Here is a 17043-nt window from a genome sequence, read left to right as displayed (position 1 = left end):
CTACAAAAGCTACATAGGGCATCTCTGAATTCAGAGCCCACGGCAGGACGTACGTAGCATGTAGACACTTTTGGGTGAAGATGGTGATTAACAAGAAGTGCTCAGTGTCTGAGGTATTTAACAGTTGGTCACTAGTTCCCTGGAGATTACTCGTCACACCTGCAGGCAGAAACTTGGATTCTTTGACATTGTTAGGGGAACTCCTATTTCACTTAGCTTCTCATGATCCACTGATGGCCCTTGAGCTACTGATTCAGAGCTTTGCCCTTTGAGAGCTGAGGGAATTTAGGAAGGTAGAGTCGAGCCTGGGCATAGACATATAGGGGCCAAACAGGGGGCATCAGTGTGGCTGTCTCCCAGTCATACTCTATGCATTTCCATCCAAATCTTTCCACACCTTCCCTGGACCCATCCCAGACCCTCTTGGAGGAGCCAAATATGAAGTTCCCTTTTAGCCACAAGGGGTCTTTCCTGGGGCTCCCATGGGCTTTGTCACTGTTTCTTTTCTTTTCTTTTCTTTTTTTTTTTGGTGCGGTACGCGGGCCTCTCACTGTTGTGGCCTCTCCCGTTGCGGAGCACAGGCTCCGGACGCGCAGGCTCATCGGCCATGGCTCACGGGCCCAGCCGCTCCGCGGCATGTGGGATCTTCCCAGACTGGGGCACGAGCCCGCGTCCCCTGCATCGGCAGGCGGACTCTCAACCACTGCGCCACCAGGGAAGCCCTGTCACTGTTTCCTTTGGGATCTCTTGAGAGTAAGTTAAACAGGACCAAAGTCTGTTATTTTGTGCAATTGGTATTCTGAGCTACCAGAAAGATCGGGAAGGTCTGACAGCATGTTGTCCATTATATGATCATTTAAGGTAAGTTTTTATTGATTATATTGTCGATGTTGTTTTTAAATTTGTGGTGAATTTTATTCTCTGGCAGTTGGGCCCTTTTGTAGATTATAAATCCTATGTAGTTTCAGTTATTCTTTTCAGGTTATGGTAGTAACTTAATTTGGAGGGTTTCAGCCTGCATATTAACAAAGCAGTGGACTTGCTCCAGTGTGGGTCTCTCCTGCCCATGCCAGCAGTCTGTTAACCTTGACCTGAAGTTACCTCAGCACGTTTCTTGTCTTAATGCCAGTTAACCTTTTTTCAGACCTCCCCTCAGAGACTGGGTACTGGTGGGGCTGAGGGGTCCATTGTTTTGTCATTTGTAGAATCATCTGCATCATAGATTTAATATAACTCTGCGTATCTTAGGCAGCGATGTCCAGTTAGTGACACCCTGTTTAACCTCCAAATATGCTGCTATTTACCCCCCGATTACCCTCGAGACACATGTGGAATTTCAGAGCTCATCAATACTCATTAGAATTAGTTTGCCCAGAAGGAGTTCTCCTAATAGAGCTGGTAGAAATTCAAGGGTTCCATGGGAATATCACACCAGAGTTTAAGGTCACATAAGTGATGAATCAGGTGTCTGAAAAGACCCTGCCTTGCATGACCACTCTAGTTTGACAGTGTAGACTCTTATTCGTTGAAGACAGGCAAATCTCTTACCTTTCTAGGCACTTTGGGACATAAAAATTCCTATCCATTCTCTTCCACTTGAAAGTTGAGTGTTGGATTCGCTTTAGGTGCTCACCTTTTCCTCCTCTGCTCCTTCAGCTTCTGCTAGACCTTGACCTGAAGATCGTGGAGGAAGGAAACGGTCATGATCTACTCTTTAACCCTTGCCCCTTCCCATTTCTCTCTCCTCTGGTATTTTGAGGACCTGGGAGAAGGAAGCGGAAAGGGGACAGATGTCTCTAACTTAACTGGTATTGCTGTCACCCCCTCTTGGCTGTTGCTGATTCTTTGGTGGGCCTAATTATACGTTGGGTGGGAGATGCACAGTGTTCTTCAAGGGCTCCTAGAAGAAGCCTCCCCACAACACAGTTCCAAGAATAGGACTCATGACTCTGCACTGGCCTCTCTTGCACCCTTCCCCAGCTGGCTCCTATCCTGGTATGCACACCTCACTTCCTCGTTGTTGAGGCCGTCTGCCTGGCAAACAGCCCTCTGGGGCAGAGTAGCAGCAACATAGCTCAAGTTTTGCACAGTATCCACCTAACTTATGGGAAGTACTTACACCCTCATTTTAATCCTTGGAAGTAGTCTGCTCTATTGCTGACCCTTGTTTCCCACCTTGCTTTTCCTCATATCCACCCTGTGGGCACAGGGGGCAGGAGTGGGGCACATCGGCCATTCCACTGCTTAAGCAGATGTCCACTTGGGGAATGGTTGTTAGTGTTCTCCTCTTGCAAGTACCCTACATGTGGCTTTCTTAGAGCTCCCCTTAGTAGTTCAGGGTCTTAGGGTCTAAACAACTTTGAATTTATGAAAGTGTGACCAACCAACCTAGCATGTGCAGTGGTGATCCTAGTGGCCTCGTCAGCCACCATGCCACTGCTTTGGAGTGCCTGATTGCTTGCTAGGCAGTACTGTCACTGTTAGAAACGGCTCATGCTATCCAATAGTGAGTGGCGTTCAGTCAGTGGAATTGATGAGAATGAAACTTTCACATTCAAGCTGGGATTTGAGTAGAACCCTAAATCAGCAACTTTGCTTGGTAAATGTTTAACGCACCTATTATTTCATCTGAAAGATGGTGTCACATGCCTCCCATGGCATGCTAGGAGGAGGTTAGCTATGAATTCAGAGAACAGGGGTTTACCTGTTACCCAAGGAATTATATTCCTTAGCCTAATACATTAAACCTCTCTCTCCAAAGAAGTAAAAGAAAGAAGAAAAAAGTCAGAAACCACCCATTCTAGGATGAGGCTGAAGTGTTGTAAAATGATACAATATCCAACGGAATATGCCAGTTTTTTTTTAAATTAATGTTTTCCATATTTATGCATAATACTGTGGACCATTAGGGCCACAAATAAATTACCAAAAAGTTTAAACAATTATGAATAATTTTAAAAAGTAGCTACTTTGATAAATATACTAAGGCAAGTGGATGACAAAACCCAATATGTTTTACCATATTTCATCAATTCTCTAATCATTTATTCACATTTTAACTTCTGTGAAATTGAGGTGCTGCAGCTTACAATCAATGACATGTGTTTGAAAGCATGTTTTTTTCTTTTTTAATACAGAAAAAAAGTGTGCTTTTCAATCCATGGTATATTTGATGAAATACAGCAGCCAATCACCACCCCTGCGCACTCCTCAGAGATTCCCATCTGGATGGGGCCACTACTGTAAATCAATTTCTGTTACAGTGGGTGGCTGCTGATTTAATATTGGGGGTGGTAACTGGTCCTTTCCCCCAGCGTTAGGGCACAGTTCCTCTAGTGTTAGGGTGCAGCTCCCCCAAGGCAAGACTTCTGACCATGGTTCTCATGGTTGGAATATCAGCAACTGTAAAAATAAGATTCAGTTTAGTGGGATAGGGAGGGTGGGAGGGAGACACAAGAGGGAGACGACATGGGGGGATATATGTATACGTATAGCTGATTCACTTTGTTATACAGCAGAAACTAACACACCATTGTAAAGCAATTATACTCCAATAAAGATGTAATAAATAAATAAAGTGACTATTGATTTAAAAAAAGATTCAGTTTAGCCACTTGCAAGGTACAGTAAAATCCGTGGCAAAGGAAATTAGAACTTTGCAATAGCCCTATATTGTCAGCCATAGGTCTTAAGTACCATCAAGCTGAAACAGGGCATCTCTTCCCCTAGTGCACAGACAGCCACCTGCAGAGCAAAGAGGGCTCCGCCTTTTCTTGAATTGTATGCTTCAGAGGGTTGCACTGTCATAACTTAACATAGCATTACTATCTGAATGTTAAAATATTACCCCATTCCCAAAGCTAATATTTGATACCAATCACTGCTCATCATGAATAGACTAAAGCCTGATTTTTCTTTCCTTTCTATTATTGAAGAAAGGACTCATGGAATAGGCTCCAGTCATTGTTATAACTGATAGGGTCCAGGAAAACCAAATAGGTCACACTCCTCATTTCACAAAGAAGGAAATAACAGCCTCAGAGAAGTTGTCAGTTTGCTCATTTCCCCACAGCAAGATATTGATTGGTCCAGCCCCAAGTAGGACCCAGGTCTCCCCGCCCTGCCCTCCCCTCCCTCTGCGTTGAACACAGTTCCCTCCTAATTTAATGGGTGATGGTTATGCTGGGGTTTCACAGTGGAGCAATTTACCTCTAGGCTTCTTATGCCAGTTCTTACTAGGCCATTAGTAAAGGCACATCACAATATGCTTATTCAAGCCCAGATATGATCGAAATGGAAAAGCTGGTGGCTGGTTCATACTCTTAGCTGTATTTTTATTTTTACTGTTTTAAAATGCATTAGAACAGGCAAAGCAGGTGACATTCTTTGCATCTGTAGACCAATATTGTGAGTGCCAAAAAGACCAATGATGCGCCTGATTTCTGACTGGAGTTGGAACTCGTGGCTTTTGATTCCTAGTCAAGTACTCCGGAGCATCATACCATGTAGCTGACATAGTTGGAGCACAAGGCAGGAAGAAAAGAAAAAGAAAACCTAATAGAACTTGCAGTATAATAGGGACAACTGGGAAAGAATATAGAGGTTGGCTGAAATTTCCTGTTACTATCTGAGAAGTGGCAACCTGAACTCTTGGACAGTTTTGAACTTGTTTGGTTTAATGGTGAGATCATTTTCAAGGGAGCTGTCTTTAAGCTAGATAAACTGATGAGGTTTCATTATAATTCTAGAGTAATGTCTGAAGAGGTAGAAGAGATGATAAAGAATTCTATTTAAAGTTAGTGAAACTTTTCAATTCTATAGAGATTCATTTTTATTACTTTGAAAGACGGATTACATTATAAAGATCCAGGTACATACTAATGACTAAAATGAGATAAAGTAGTAAGAACAACAATTCCCCACAAATCTAGGATTTATATTAGTTTTTCATTAAAACTGTTCCATTTTGCTGTTTTGTATTTTAAAATATTAAAATCCAGAAACTAACACAACACTGTAAATCAACTATACTTCAAAAAACAAAAAGAAAAAGTATCCAGGGTAAACTTTAGACGAAACTGAGATAAATAATTATTTACTAAGAATTGTAATGTCTCTTCAACTTACTATAAAGAGATACTTTGTTCCAGTATATGCCATTCTCTTTGCCTTTTCCACTCCACCGCCTGTTGTATTACTCATTTCCATTATACTAGAAATCCTGTGCTCATTGCAGTTTGGTCTGAATTGTCCTACCACCAACATTCTTGGTGAGAAAAGAAAGTAATTGCCTGAATTAATGTATTCTAAGTTGCAATCTGTGTGGCAGATAGTTGATCTAAGAACCATTTTACCCCCTTCTTCCTTGCTAAGAGAACCCCAATTTGGGGGAGTAATAACATACCCAGGTGCTAGAGGTGAATCATAGTCTAATCATGATTCTGGTCTAGTCTAGTCATTGCCATGACTAATCACAGCAATACTGTTCCCTTTCCATAATCTGTAGTAATGTTTTCTCCCTCATTCTTGATATTGGTAATTTGCCTTCTCTCTTTTTTCCTGATCAGTCAGTCTAGAAATTTCTTTAATCCTAAAGAGTCTGTGTTTGGTTGTATTTACTTTCTCTATTTTTTGTTTATTTTCTATTTCACTGAATTTTCCTTTCTTGATTGTTCCTGACTTATGCTTGATTTGGGTGTTTATTGCTCTTCTTTTTCTTGTTCCTTAAGGGCGATGGTTAGATTTTTGATTTTACATGTTTTTTTCTTTTTTAATCGTGTGTGATTTGAATCCTTTGAAATATACTGAGACTTGGTTATGGCCCAGAATATGATTTATCTTGGTAAATATTCTATGTGTACTTGAGAAGAATGTGCTTCTAAAGAATATATTTAAAAGTTTCTTCTCTTCTGTTTCATGAGTATTATTTCTTCCTCTTTTCCTTTTCTCCTCCTGATTTATAAGAAGTAATACCATACTGGTTGCCTGCAGAAAGGAGACCAGTGTGGCTTTGAACCATGTGACTATATTACCTATTCAGAAAATTTACAGTTTTAGAAATTTTAAAAAAATGATAATTGAATCATGGTAGTGGTTAAACACACCAAAAACATCTACGCACACGCATGCACCCACACGCACACACCCCACATACCCTAAAGGGTATCATTAGCACACCAGAAATATGAGGAATTCTTGGAAGATAGGAAATGGCAGATACAGTCAAATTAGTTAATTCAGAGAATTTGAAACATCTGCGGTAGAAAACTGAGGCCATTCAGACACACTTCAGGAACAGTCACCAAAACTGAAGCATTGTACAGAGTCCTAGGTCAGCAGTGAGATGAAAGACCTAATCTATGAACGGTACATGTTTCATCCTGCCCTGAGCCTCCCCCACCCCTGCTTCCATTGGGCATAAGCACCTGTGCCATTTGACCACCTTTAATCTCCCAAAACTGCACTCCAAAGACAGTGAATGAGCTTAAGATACCTGTAGACCTGCACAGAAGGGAAACATCAGGACACAGCTACCTCGAAGGGAAAAACATTTGTCTTCTGATGTGAGAAATTACATCTTTCTTTTGGCAACAGTGAGGGTCTCTAGCCTACCTGAAAGCTCCATGCCATGTTCCTGCAAAGGAGGCCACTGAATAATTGACACGCTCTGCCCTCCCATTCCAAGGAGGAGACTATAAGTGAAATGGATGTCCGAACTCTAGAGCTTATCCGTGCTAATTACCGAGGCTAATCAAATGAGTCCTTTCTTCCTAAGTTTAAATGAACAAAAAGGCTTGCCAGACATTGAGGAAAGTAAAAGAGAAGATCATGATGAACAAACACAACTATTTCTGCAGAAAAAGCAAATATAATACAGGAAACAGAATAAATCCAAATTCATATTCTCAGAATTTTAAGGAAGATAAGTGGGTTTATAAAATGAGAGCAGGGTGCTATAAGAAGGAGCAATTAGAGAACAAGAGAAAGCCCTTGGAAGATAGAAATATTATTGCAAAATTTAAAGATTAATAGATGCCAGGTGCTCGGCCCAGTCGGCCTGCCTCACCCAGGCCTGGATGAAACCTGGAACACAGCTTTCGTGCCCCGCCCTCCGTGCACATCGACCCTCCCAATCCCCCTCCCCCCCCGTAACGGAACCGGAACCTCCTTTCCCCCCTCCCAAACCTGGGTAATGGGCCGCTCTTTCCGTCCATCCCAGAGCGGCCGCCCTCTTCGACCACATGGGAGCGCTCCGAGGCAGCTACCGCAGGCCCCGCGGCTTCACCTTCACGCTCGCCACACTGCCCGCGCCGCCCTCGCAGGTGCGCCAGAACTACCACCCCGACTGCGAGGCCGCTGTCAACAGCCATTTCACCCTGGAGCTCCACGCCTCCTTCGTGTGCCTGGCCGCAGCCTTTTACCTCGACCGCGACGACGTGGCCTTGAAGCACTTCACCCGGTTCTTCCTGCACCGCTCCCACGAGCACAGCGGGCGGGCCCAGGGCCTGATGGGCCTGCAGAACCAGCGCGGGGGCCGCCTCCACTTCCAAGACATCAGGAAGCCAGACAGTGACGAGTGGAAGAGTGGCCTCAAGGCCATGAAGTGCGCCTTGTTCCTGGAGAAGCTCCTGAACCAGAGCCTGCTCCACCTGCACCAGCTGGCCACCGACATGAGCGACCCCCACCTGCGCCACTTCCTGGCAACTCACTACCTCCGCCAGCAGGTGGCGTTCATCAGCGAGCTGGAGGGTCATGTCACCACCCTGAGCATGATGGGGGCCCCGGACGTCGACCTGGCAGGGTCCCTCTTTGACAAGCTCACCCTGGGCGACAGCGACAAGAACTGAGCGTGGACTGGACTTCCCCAGAGCCACGGGGTGACCAGAGCGCTGGTCACCGTGCCTGCCATGCACACAGCAATAGTGCCCTTGCAGAAGAAATTCGATTTTTTTTTTTTTTTTTTTTTGCAACAAGTGCAGGACTCTCTTTTCCTGGACTTTATCACTTAAGTTTTTTTCTTCCAGTTTTTCCGTTTTTCCGTTTCTTCCAATAAAGTTATTGGTTCATAAATAAATAAAGGTCTCTGGTTGATTCATGTGGGCAAATCTCATTTTTTAAGTTTTAAAACAGGTATCCAGGAGTCTCTGAACACAGCCATACCCCAACCATATGCAGCTCAGGATCTCCACTGGGAGGGAGAAGGTGTTCCATGGGGCCCTGGAACACACAAAATCAGTCTTGCCCTTATAAATAATGTGGGTATATGGGGGTAGACTGGGGTGGGGTGGGGTGAGGTAGGGGTCCTTGGTGAATGTGGGTGCATGTGCATAGTAAAAGTATAGAACCATAGCCTGAAAATCATGATTGCAGTTGCCTCTGGGGAAGAAGTGAAGGGAATAGGATTGCGCAGGGATTAAAATAAAGGGAGTCTTCAGTTTCACCTGAAATGTTCATGTTCATTAAATTATGCAAATACTATTGGTTAAGTATGAGTAGCAAGATGGGGGGTGGAGGGGTTTGGAAGTCTGAATGGTGGAGTATCTCTTTGACAAGTTCACTCTAGGCAACAGTGATAATGGAAAAATGAGTGTTAGGCTGTCTTGCTCAGAAACAACGGGGGTGACTTCCCATGGTCACCAATGCCTGGCATGCATGTTATAATAACAAAACATCCACTTATATATATGTTTTCTTTCCTTTGTATCGTATGTGTATATGCATGCATGTGTGTGTGTGTGTGTGTATGTGTGTATTTTAACTCCAACCAGCAGCAGAGTTCATTTTGAATCTCTAGACTACATTCTGAATGTTTGCTTAGGAAGACGCCCTTTGTTGAAAAGCAGTTCGGCGATCACATTACTGGAAATGATATAGCTGCTTCCTAGACCTTTCCTGAGCCTGGCTGTATTTCTGCCCTTGGGTTTCATATATCCAACTTTGATTTAGTTTTTGTTATTTGCTACCAAGAGAACCAAAGCTAATATGTCTTATTATCAACACGCTTTTACCAGCCTCCACTGTATTTACAGTAAATAGCTCTTCTAGGGTAATAAATGACATTTTTCTCTTTATCCCTACTACGGAGCCCACTGAAAGGGAAAAGGATCAAGGGTAGAAGGGATCAAATAAGAACAATTGCCCGGTTGATTCGTGTGTGCAACTCTCTTACCTTTAAAGTTTTAAAACAAGTATCCAGGAGTCTCTCCAGCTACCCGTGCCCGGTCCACATGTAGCTCAGGATCTCCACAGAGGGACGGAGAAGGTGTTCCATGGGACCCTGGAAAACACAAAATCCGTCTTCCCCTAATAAACAGTGTGGGGGTGGCCAGGGCCCTGGTGAATGTGGATGTCTCTACATAGTTGAAGTATAAAAACATGCCCTGAAAATCATGATTGGGGTTGATCAGGGGAAAGAGTGAAGGGAATGAGACTGGGCAGGGGTTGAAATAAAGGGGGTCTTCACTTTAATGGTTAATTCTGGATTAGCAAGATGGGGGGCCCTGGAAGCCAACACGGCAGAGTCCCTCTTTGAAAAGCTCACCCTGCGCTACAGTGTTAAGGGAAACTGAGCCTTAGCCTGTCTTCCCCATAGATGTGAGGGTGACTTCCTCTGGTTCCCTATGCAGGACATGCAGTTGTCCTTAGAAAACCTCTACTTTCCCCTTATAAACAGTGTGGTTATGTGGGGTGAGGTGAGAGAGGCGGTTTGGGGCTCTGGTGTCTGTGGGTGCATGTGTATGGTAAAAATGTGGATAAAAACATGTTCTGTAATGCATCATAGCGGTTGCCTCCCAGGAAGAAGTGAAAAACGGGATTGGGCAGGGGTTAAATAAATGGAGTCTTCAACTTTATCTGAAGTATTTTAGCTTATTAAATTATGCAAGTGTTAATGTTTATTACTTCTCAGTAATTCTAGTTCATTCTAGTTAACAACATCAGGATTTCCTTCTTTCCCATGGCTAATACTCCATTGTGTATGTGTGTGTGTGTGTGTATATATATATATTTATATGTATATTATATATATATTTTATATATATATATATATATATATATAAAATATATATATATATATTCTCCCGGACCAGGGCACGAACCCGTGTCCCCTGCATTGGCAGGCGGACTCTCAACCACTGTGCCACCAGGGAAGCCCGGTTCAGTTTATTCTTAAATATTTTATTGCTTTTGATTTTATTGTGAATAAGATTGTTTTATTTTTCAGATGTCTTGTTAGTGTATAGAAAATACAACTGTTTACGTTAATTTTGTATCCTGCAACTTTCCTGAATTCCTTGATTAGTTATAACAGGTTTTTGGTGGAGTCTTTAGGACTTTCTATATATAAAATCATATCATCTGCAAAGACATTCTGACTTCTTCCTTTCCAATATGGTTTCCTTATACTTCTCTTTCTTGCCTGATTGCTATGGCTGGGACTTCCAGTACTATGTTGAATAGGAGTGGTGAAAGTGGGATTCTTGTCTTGTTCCTGATCTTAGAGGAAAAGCTTTCAACTTTTCATCATTGTGGATGATGTTAGCTGTGGACTTGCTCTATATGGCTTGTATTATGTTGAGGTGTCTTCTCTCTATACCCAATTTAAGAATTTTTATCATGAAAGAATGTATTTTATTAAATTATTTTTCTTCATCAAGGTGATCATATGATTTTTATCTTCCATTCTATTAATGTAGTGGATCAGTTTTTGATTTGCATATGTTAAACTATCCTTCCATCCCAGTGATAAATCCCACTTGATCATAGAACGTGACCTTTTTAATGTGCTGCTCAGTTCAGTTTGCAAAGGTTATGTTGAGGATATTTGCATCTATACTGAACAGGGATATTGACCTGTAGTTTTTTTTCTTGTAGTGTCCTTACCTGGCTTTGGTATTAGGGTAATGCTAGCCTTGTAAGATGATTTTTGGAGTGTTCCCTCCTCTCCAATTTTTTGGAAGTGTTTGAGAAGGATTGGTGTTAATTCTTCTTTAAATGTTTGGTAGAATTTACCAGGGAAACCATCTGATCCTGGCTTTTCTTTGGGAGAGCTTTTTCATTAGTGATTCAATTACCCTACTCATTATTGTTCTGTTCAGATTTTCTGTTTCTTCCTGATAAAAGTCTTGGTAGTTGCATGTTTCTCAGAATTTATCCATTTCTTCTAGGTTCCAATTTGTTGGTGTATAGTTGTTTATAGGATCTCTTATGATCCTTTGTATTTCTGTGGTATCAGTTGTAATGTCTCCTCTTTCATTTCTGATTTTGAGTCTTTTTTTTTCTTAGTATAGCCAAAGGTGGTCAATTTCATTATTTTTTTTCTTGATGTATGCATTTGTCACTATGCATTTCCCTCTTAGAACTGTTGTTTGTGCATCCCATTTGTTTTCATATGCTGTGTTTCCACTTTTGTTTGCCTCAAGATAATATTCTATTTCCCTTTTGAATTGTTCTGTGACCCTTTGGTCGTTCAGGAGTATGTTTTTTTAATTTCCACATATTGGTGATTTTTCCAGCTTTCCTTCCATTGCTGACTTCTAGTTTCATACCATTGTGCTCAGGAAAGCTACTTGGTATGATTTCAGTCTTCTTAAATTTGCTAAGACTTTTTCTGAGACTTACCATGCGATCTATACTGGAGAATGTTTCTCCTGGGCTTGAGAAGAATGTGTGTGTTCTCCTGCTGTTGGATGGGATGATCTGTATATATCTATTTGACCCCTTTGACCTAAAGTACAGTAAAGTCCAACCTTTCCTCATTGATTTTCTGTCTGGATGATCTGTGTTGAGAGTGGAGTATTAAAGGCCCCAACTATTATTGTATTGCTATTTATTTCTCCTTTTACATCTCTTAGTATTTGCTTTATATTACTTAGGCATTCTGTGTTGGGTGCCTAAATATTTACACTTGTTATATCTTCTTGATGAATTGACTCCTTTATCATAATGACTTTGTGTCTTTTGCCATATTTAGCTTTAAGTCTATTTTGTGTGATAGATGCATAGCTACTTCTGCTTTCTTTTGGTTATATTTGCTAGAAATACCTTTTTCCACCCCTACACTCTCTATATATGTCCTTAAAGCTAAAGTAATTCTCTTGTAGGCAACTTATCACTGGATCTTGTTTTTTTATCCATTCAGCCATCCTATGTCTTTTGATTAGAGAATTTAATCCTTTTATGTTTAAAATAATTATTTATAGGTAAGGACTTACTATTGCCATTTTGTTCATTGTTTTCTGACTGTTTTGTACATCCTTTGTTCCTTTTTTTGCCTCTCTTGCTGTCTTGATTTGATGACTTTTTGTAGTGGTATGCTTTGATTCCTTTTATTATAATCTTTTTTTTGTATCTAACACAGGTTTTTCCCTTGCATCTTTGGGGTTGGTTACTGATGATTATTGTGATCCTTTGGTCATGTCATGTTTCCTTGATGTTTTTCATGATCCTTGAAGTTTTGCATTGCTGTCTTTTCATTTGAAGCAGCAGTCACCTCCTACAGTCTTTACTAATTGCCTTCAGGAGAGAAATACCTGCTCTGAGCCCTGGTAGTGATTCTGAGGCTTTCTCAGACCTTCTATTGATGTAGCTGCTCCATACTTCTTCCTCCCTCTTGTGGCAGAAGTCTTAACCTTTTTCTTTTTTTCTTTTTTTTTCTTTTTTCTTTGCGGTACGCGGGCCTCTCACTGTTGTGGCCTCTCCCGTTGTGGAGCACAGGCTCCGGATGCACAGGCTCAGCGGCCATGGCTCACGGGCCCAGCCGCTCCGCGGCATGTGGGATCTTCCCGGACCGGGGCACGAACCCATGTCCCCTGCCTCGGCAGGCAGACTGTCAACCACTGCGCCACCAGGGAAGCCCCTTAAGGTTTTTCTTATGCCTTCTCTTGTTCTTGCGCTGCACCAGTACAGGTGATGACAGTCTCACTTTTGTTTTCCAAAAAGTGGCACTAAATCTCAAGTTTGTGGTGTTTCCCTAGCCTGCAGATTTGGGCGATTTTCTGCACATGCTCACTAGCCATTTTCCAAAGCTCACCCTGCCACCACCACTGGGAGCACACACAGGGAGCTGACCAAAGTGTGGGGGTGTGTGTGTGTAGAGGAGGCATGCTGAGTACTGAGGGTACCCACAGGTCAATTGGGGTCATCCATGAGCAAGGCCCAACCAGTGTTTGTGGGCAGGCTTCTTGATGGAGTCCAAGACACAATTATTAGGATCCATGTCCCTTTAATGCCCTCTAAGAGGCCTATCTGCCACTCTCTCAGCTTCTTCTTGACCCCCAGTCATGAAGCTCACAATTCAGTATTCCTCTCCAATGTGTCTGAAATTTGTATTATTTTTTCCAATGGTGTGTTGGAACTTTTCCTCTGGAAACCTGGACTTCCACAAAGGTTCTCACATCTGTGGGTGATTGTCTAAGACAGTGTTTTCCAGGGGCTCCTGGACTGTGGCCAAGAGAAGCTGGAACTGGTTCACAGGCTACCCCAGGAGCCATACCTGGGACCAAGTCAATATGCCCTTTACCCAGTGTGTGGGTGGTTGAGACTCCTTCTGGGTGGTTGAGACTCCTTCTGGGACATTTAGCATGTGGAGCTGCATCATCCCACAGCTCCCACAAAGGCACTGTTGTCCATGAATGGATGCCAAATTGTTGCTGAGGGGGGACGAAAACAATAAATCTCTTATTTCACCATGATGCTGACATTACTCTTGCTAATATTTCTACTTATGATTTTTCATCTGTGTTCATACTTTAACATGTAGATTTTTAAAAAATATGTGTGAGTAACATCCTTGTCCTGCTTTGGTGTTAGGATCATTCTGCCCTTGTAAAACAAATTGGGAAGTTTTCTCCATTTTTATATGCTCTGGAAGAGTTTTCGTATCATAGGTGTTTTGTTCTTAGGAGGTTTAGTAGAATTCCCATTAACATTATCTGGATTTGCTTTCTTTTTGTTAAGATAGATACGTTTATTTCTGTGAAAAAAAATGGCTTTGGGATTTTGATAGGGATTGCATTGAATCTGTGGATTGCTTTGGGTAGTATGGATATTTTAACAATATTAAGTCTTCTAATCCATGAAATGGTATGTCTTTTCATTTATTTGTTTCTTTTTAAATTTCTTTCAGCAATGTTCTGTGTCACATTGATTGATTTTCATACATTCAACTATCCTTGTATCCCAGGGATAAATCCCACTTGGTCATGATATATGATCCCTTTAATGTGCTGTTGAATTTTGTTTGCCTAGCATTTTGTTGAGGTTTTTTGCATCTATATTCATCAGAGATATCGGCCTGTAGTTTCCTTTTCTTGTAATTTCCTTTTCTGACTTTGGAGGTAGTGTAATACTGGCCACATAAAATGAGTTTAGAAGTGTTTCCTCCTCTTCAGTTTCTTGGAAGAGTTTGAGAAGGATTAGTATTATTTTTTCTTAAATTCACATGGGGGCTTCCCTGGTGGTGCAGTGGTTGGGAACCCACCTGCCAGTGCAGGGGACACAGGTTCAGGTCCTGGTCCGGGAGGATCTCACATGCTGCGGAGCAACTAAGCCCATGCACCACAGCTACTGAGCCTGCGCTCTGGAGCCCGCGAGCCACAGCTACTGAGCCCGCGTGCCACAACTACTGAAGCCCACACGCCTAGAGCCTGTGCTCCGCAACAGGAGAAGCCACCGCAATGAGAAGCCTGTGCACCGCAAAGAGGAGTGGCCCCTGCTCGCCGCAACTAGAGAAAGCCCACGCACAGCAACGAAGACCCAACACAGCCATAAATAAGTAAATAAATGTATTAAAAAAAATTCACATGGAACCACAAAGGACTCCAATGAATGCATAAGGAAGAAGCAGTGAAGAAAATACAAATAGGAAAGAAAGAAATCCTCTCATATGCTGCAACATGTATGAACCTTGAGGACACTATGATAAGTGAAATAAGCCAATCACAGAAGGACACATACTGCATTATTCCACTAATAGAAGATATACAAAGTAATCAGGCTCATAAAAAGAGGGTTGGATGGAGATTTCCAGGCGCTGGGGGCAGGGAAAACTGGGAATTTGCTGTTCAATGTGTATAGACTTTCAGTTATGCACAATAAAAAAGTTCTAGATATCGTGCTACACAATATTGGGATTATAGTTAAAGATACTGTATTGTACACTTAAATTTTAATTAAGAGGGTAGATATTGTGTTACATGTTTTCTACCACAATAATAAATCACTTGTAATAGATGCCTTGTAAATATATCTGTTGAATAAATGAAAAGTAAAAATAGGTAATCTTATTTATTATACTTAGTAATCTATCAAGATTCTTCCTTAGATTTCAAGATATTAATCGCCATTACATACCATTTTGGCCATCCTAACATATTTTAATATGTAATTCTCTTACTGCTTTTAGTTTCTAAATAGCTTAGAATATCAAATTTTATTTTCCCTTTAACTCAAGAAATTTAGAAAGATGTTTATAAAATTTAAAACAGATGTTGGGATTACCACTTTTTGCTAATTTCTAATTGTATATGATATTGAGTGAGAATATAATTGCCCTAATTTCATTCATTTCTTTTTGTTCATTGTTCATTTAACAAGTATTTATTGCATGCCTGCTGTGTATCACGCACTATACTCATCAATGAGGATATAGCATGGTCAGACAAAGGCCCTTGTCTTAAAGGAACTTAAAGCCTAAAAATAAATAAGGAAATAAATATGATTAATTTCAATCGGGATTAAAACCATAGATAAGTATTTAGTTTACTGTGATAGAGAATAGCTATTGCTGGAGGAGACATTATTATTATTTTGAATAAGGTGATCAGGGATACTTCTGTGGGTTGATGTTATATTGAAGGCCAAAGGATAAGTGAGAGTCAGCATATAATAGCCAAGGGAAGGCATTTTAGGTGTTAGGGCATCAGAAAGGAGGGAGGTGTATGTCACTGAACCATAATGAATTGAGGTAGAGTTGTACAAGGTAAGGTGGAGATGTAGGGTCTTGTAAGCAGTATTAGAGTAGTCCAAATTATATTCCAAGTGCAACGGCAAGGCTGTACAGGGGTTTAAGCAGGCAAATGATTCTGGCTGTTCTGAAGGATGTTGGGTTTGGGGAAGAGTTGAAGCAAGAGGACCAGGTAAGAGGTATTGCAGAGGTCCGGGTGAAAGACCATGGTAGTTGGAACGACAGGGGTGGCTAAGGAAATGAGATATAGACAGATTCACATGGATTTTGGATAAGCTGATAGGATTTGTTCATGGATTTGAAAGTGAGAAATAAGAAATGGAGAAAATCTAGATTCAGAGATTTGGACTTGAGCACCTGGGTTGATGGTAGTGCTGTTTATTAATCTGGGGACTTTTGCTGGGGATACATTGGAGGTGGAAGGGTGGGGAAGGTATGTCATCTAAACAAAATCTGAGATGCATATTTTAGACATCCAAGTGGAATTGTCATGCAGGTAGCCAGAAAAATGAATCTGGAGCTCAGGAGGAGGTCTTGTTTTGAAATATACATATGGGAGGCATCAGCTACAGATGATGTTGAGGTCAAGGTACTGGAGAAGCTTACCAGAAAGAGAGTGGAGAGAGAGTATGGCGCAACCTGCCACACACCCAGGGCAGCTAACATTAGAGAGCTGCTGGCCCCACCTGGACCATTACCTCATTCCAGACTGTGACCACCTGTGTCCACACCCAGTGACCCCAAATCAGCCTGGCTTCTGGTTTCTCCTTTCAGGATGTGAAAAAGAGTTAGCTCTTTACGTTGTCTTCAGGGCTATGGATAGAAAGAAATTGTTTCCTAGTTAAAAGAAGATTCCCCAAGGAAATGATCTCCTTTTTCCATATGTCTTTTGTTTTCTGTTCCCTTTCAAAACCTCAGTCTCTCACTCAGTCCACTGTGTTTGACCAGATGAAATCTGTACCCATGTAAAGTCTAAGGTTGTCCATGTCTGGGGAAAAAATTCTCAAAATATTTTGTTTCTTCTGAGCCGCCTGTGTGTTACAAAGATGAAAGTTGAAAGTTACAGATTTTTGTATGCA

General features: G+C 41.7%; 1 protein-coding gene and 1 pseudogene across 6 annotated transcripts in view; both read left to right on the top strand.

Moving 5' to 3' along the window:
- PRRG1 (proline rich and Gla domain 1) overlaps positions 1-17043 on the top strand; it is a 266644-nt gene that overhangs the window by 232362 nt on the left and 17239 nt on the right. The gene's annotated exons all lie outside the window — the stretch shown is intronic.
- LOC114906309 lies at positions 6661-7931 on the top strand (annotated as a pseudogene).

The sequence above is a fragment of the Monodon monoceros genome, unplaced genomic scaffold (assembly GCF_005190385.1).
Source record: "Monodon monoceros isolate NGI ecotype Baffin Bay Population unplaced genomic scaffold, NGI_Narwhal_1 Super_Scaffold_22, whole genome shotgun sequence".
NCBI lineage: Eukaryota > Metazoa > Chordata > Mammalia > Artiodactyla > Monodontidae > Monodon > Monodon monoceros.
Note: the sequence above shows the minus strand (reverse complement) of the source record. Positions and strands in the feature narration are given on the sequence as shown.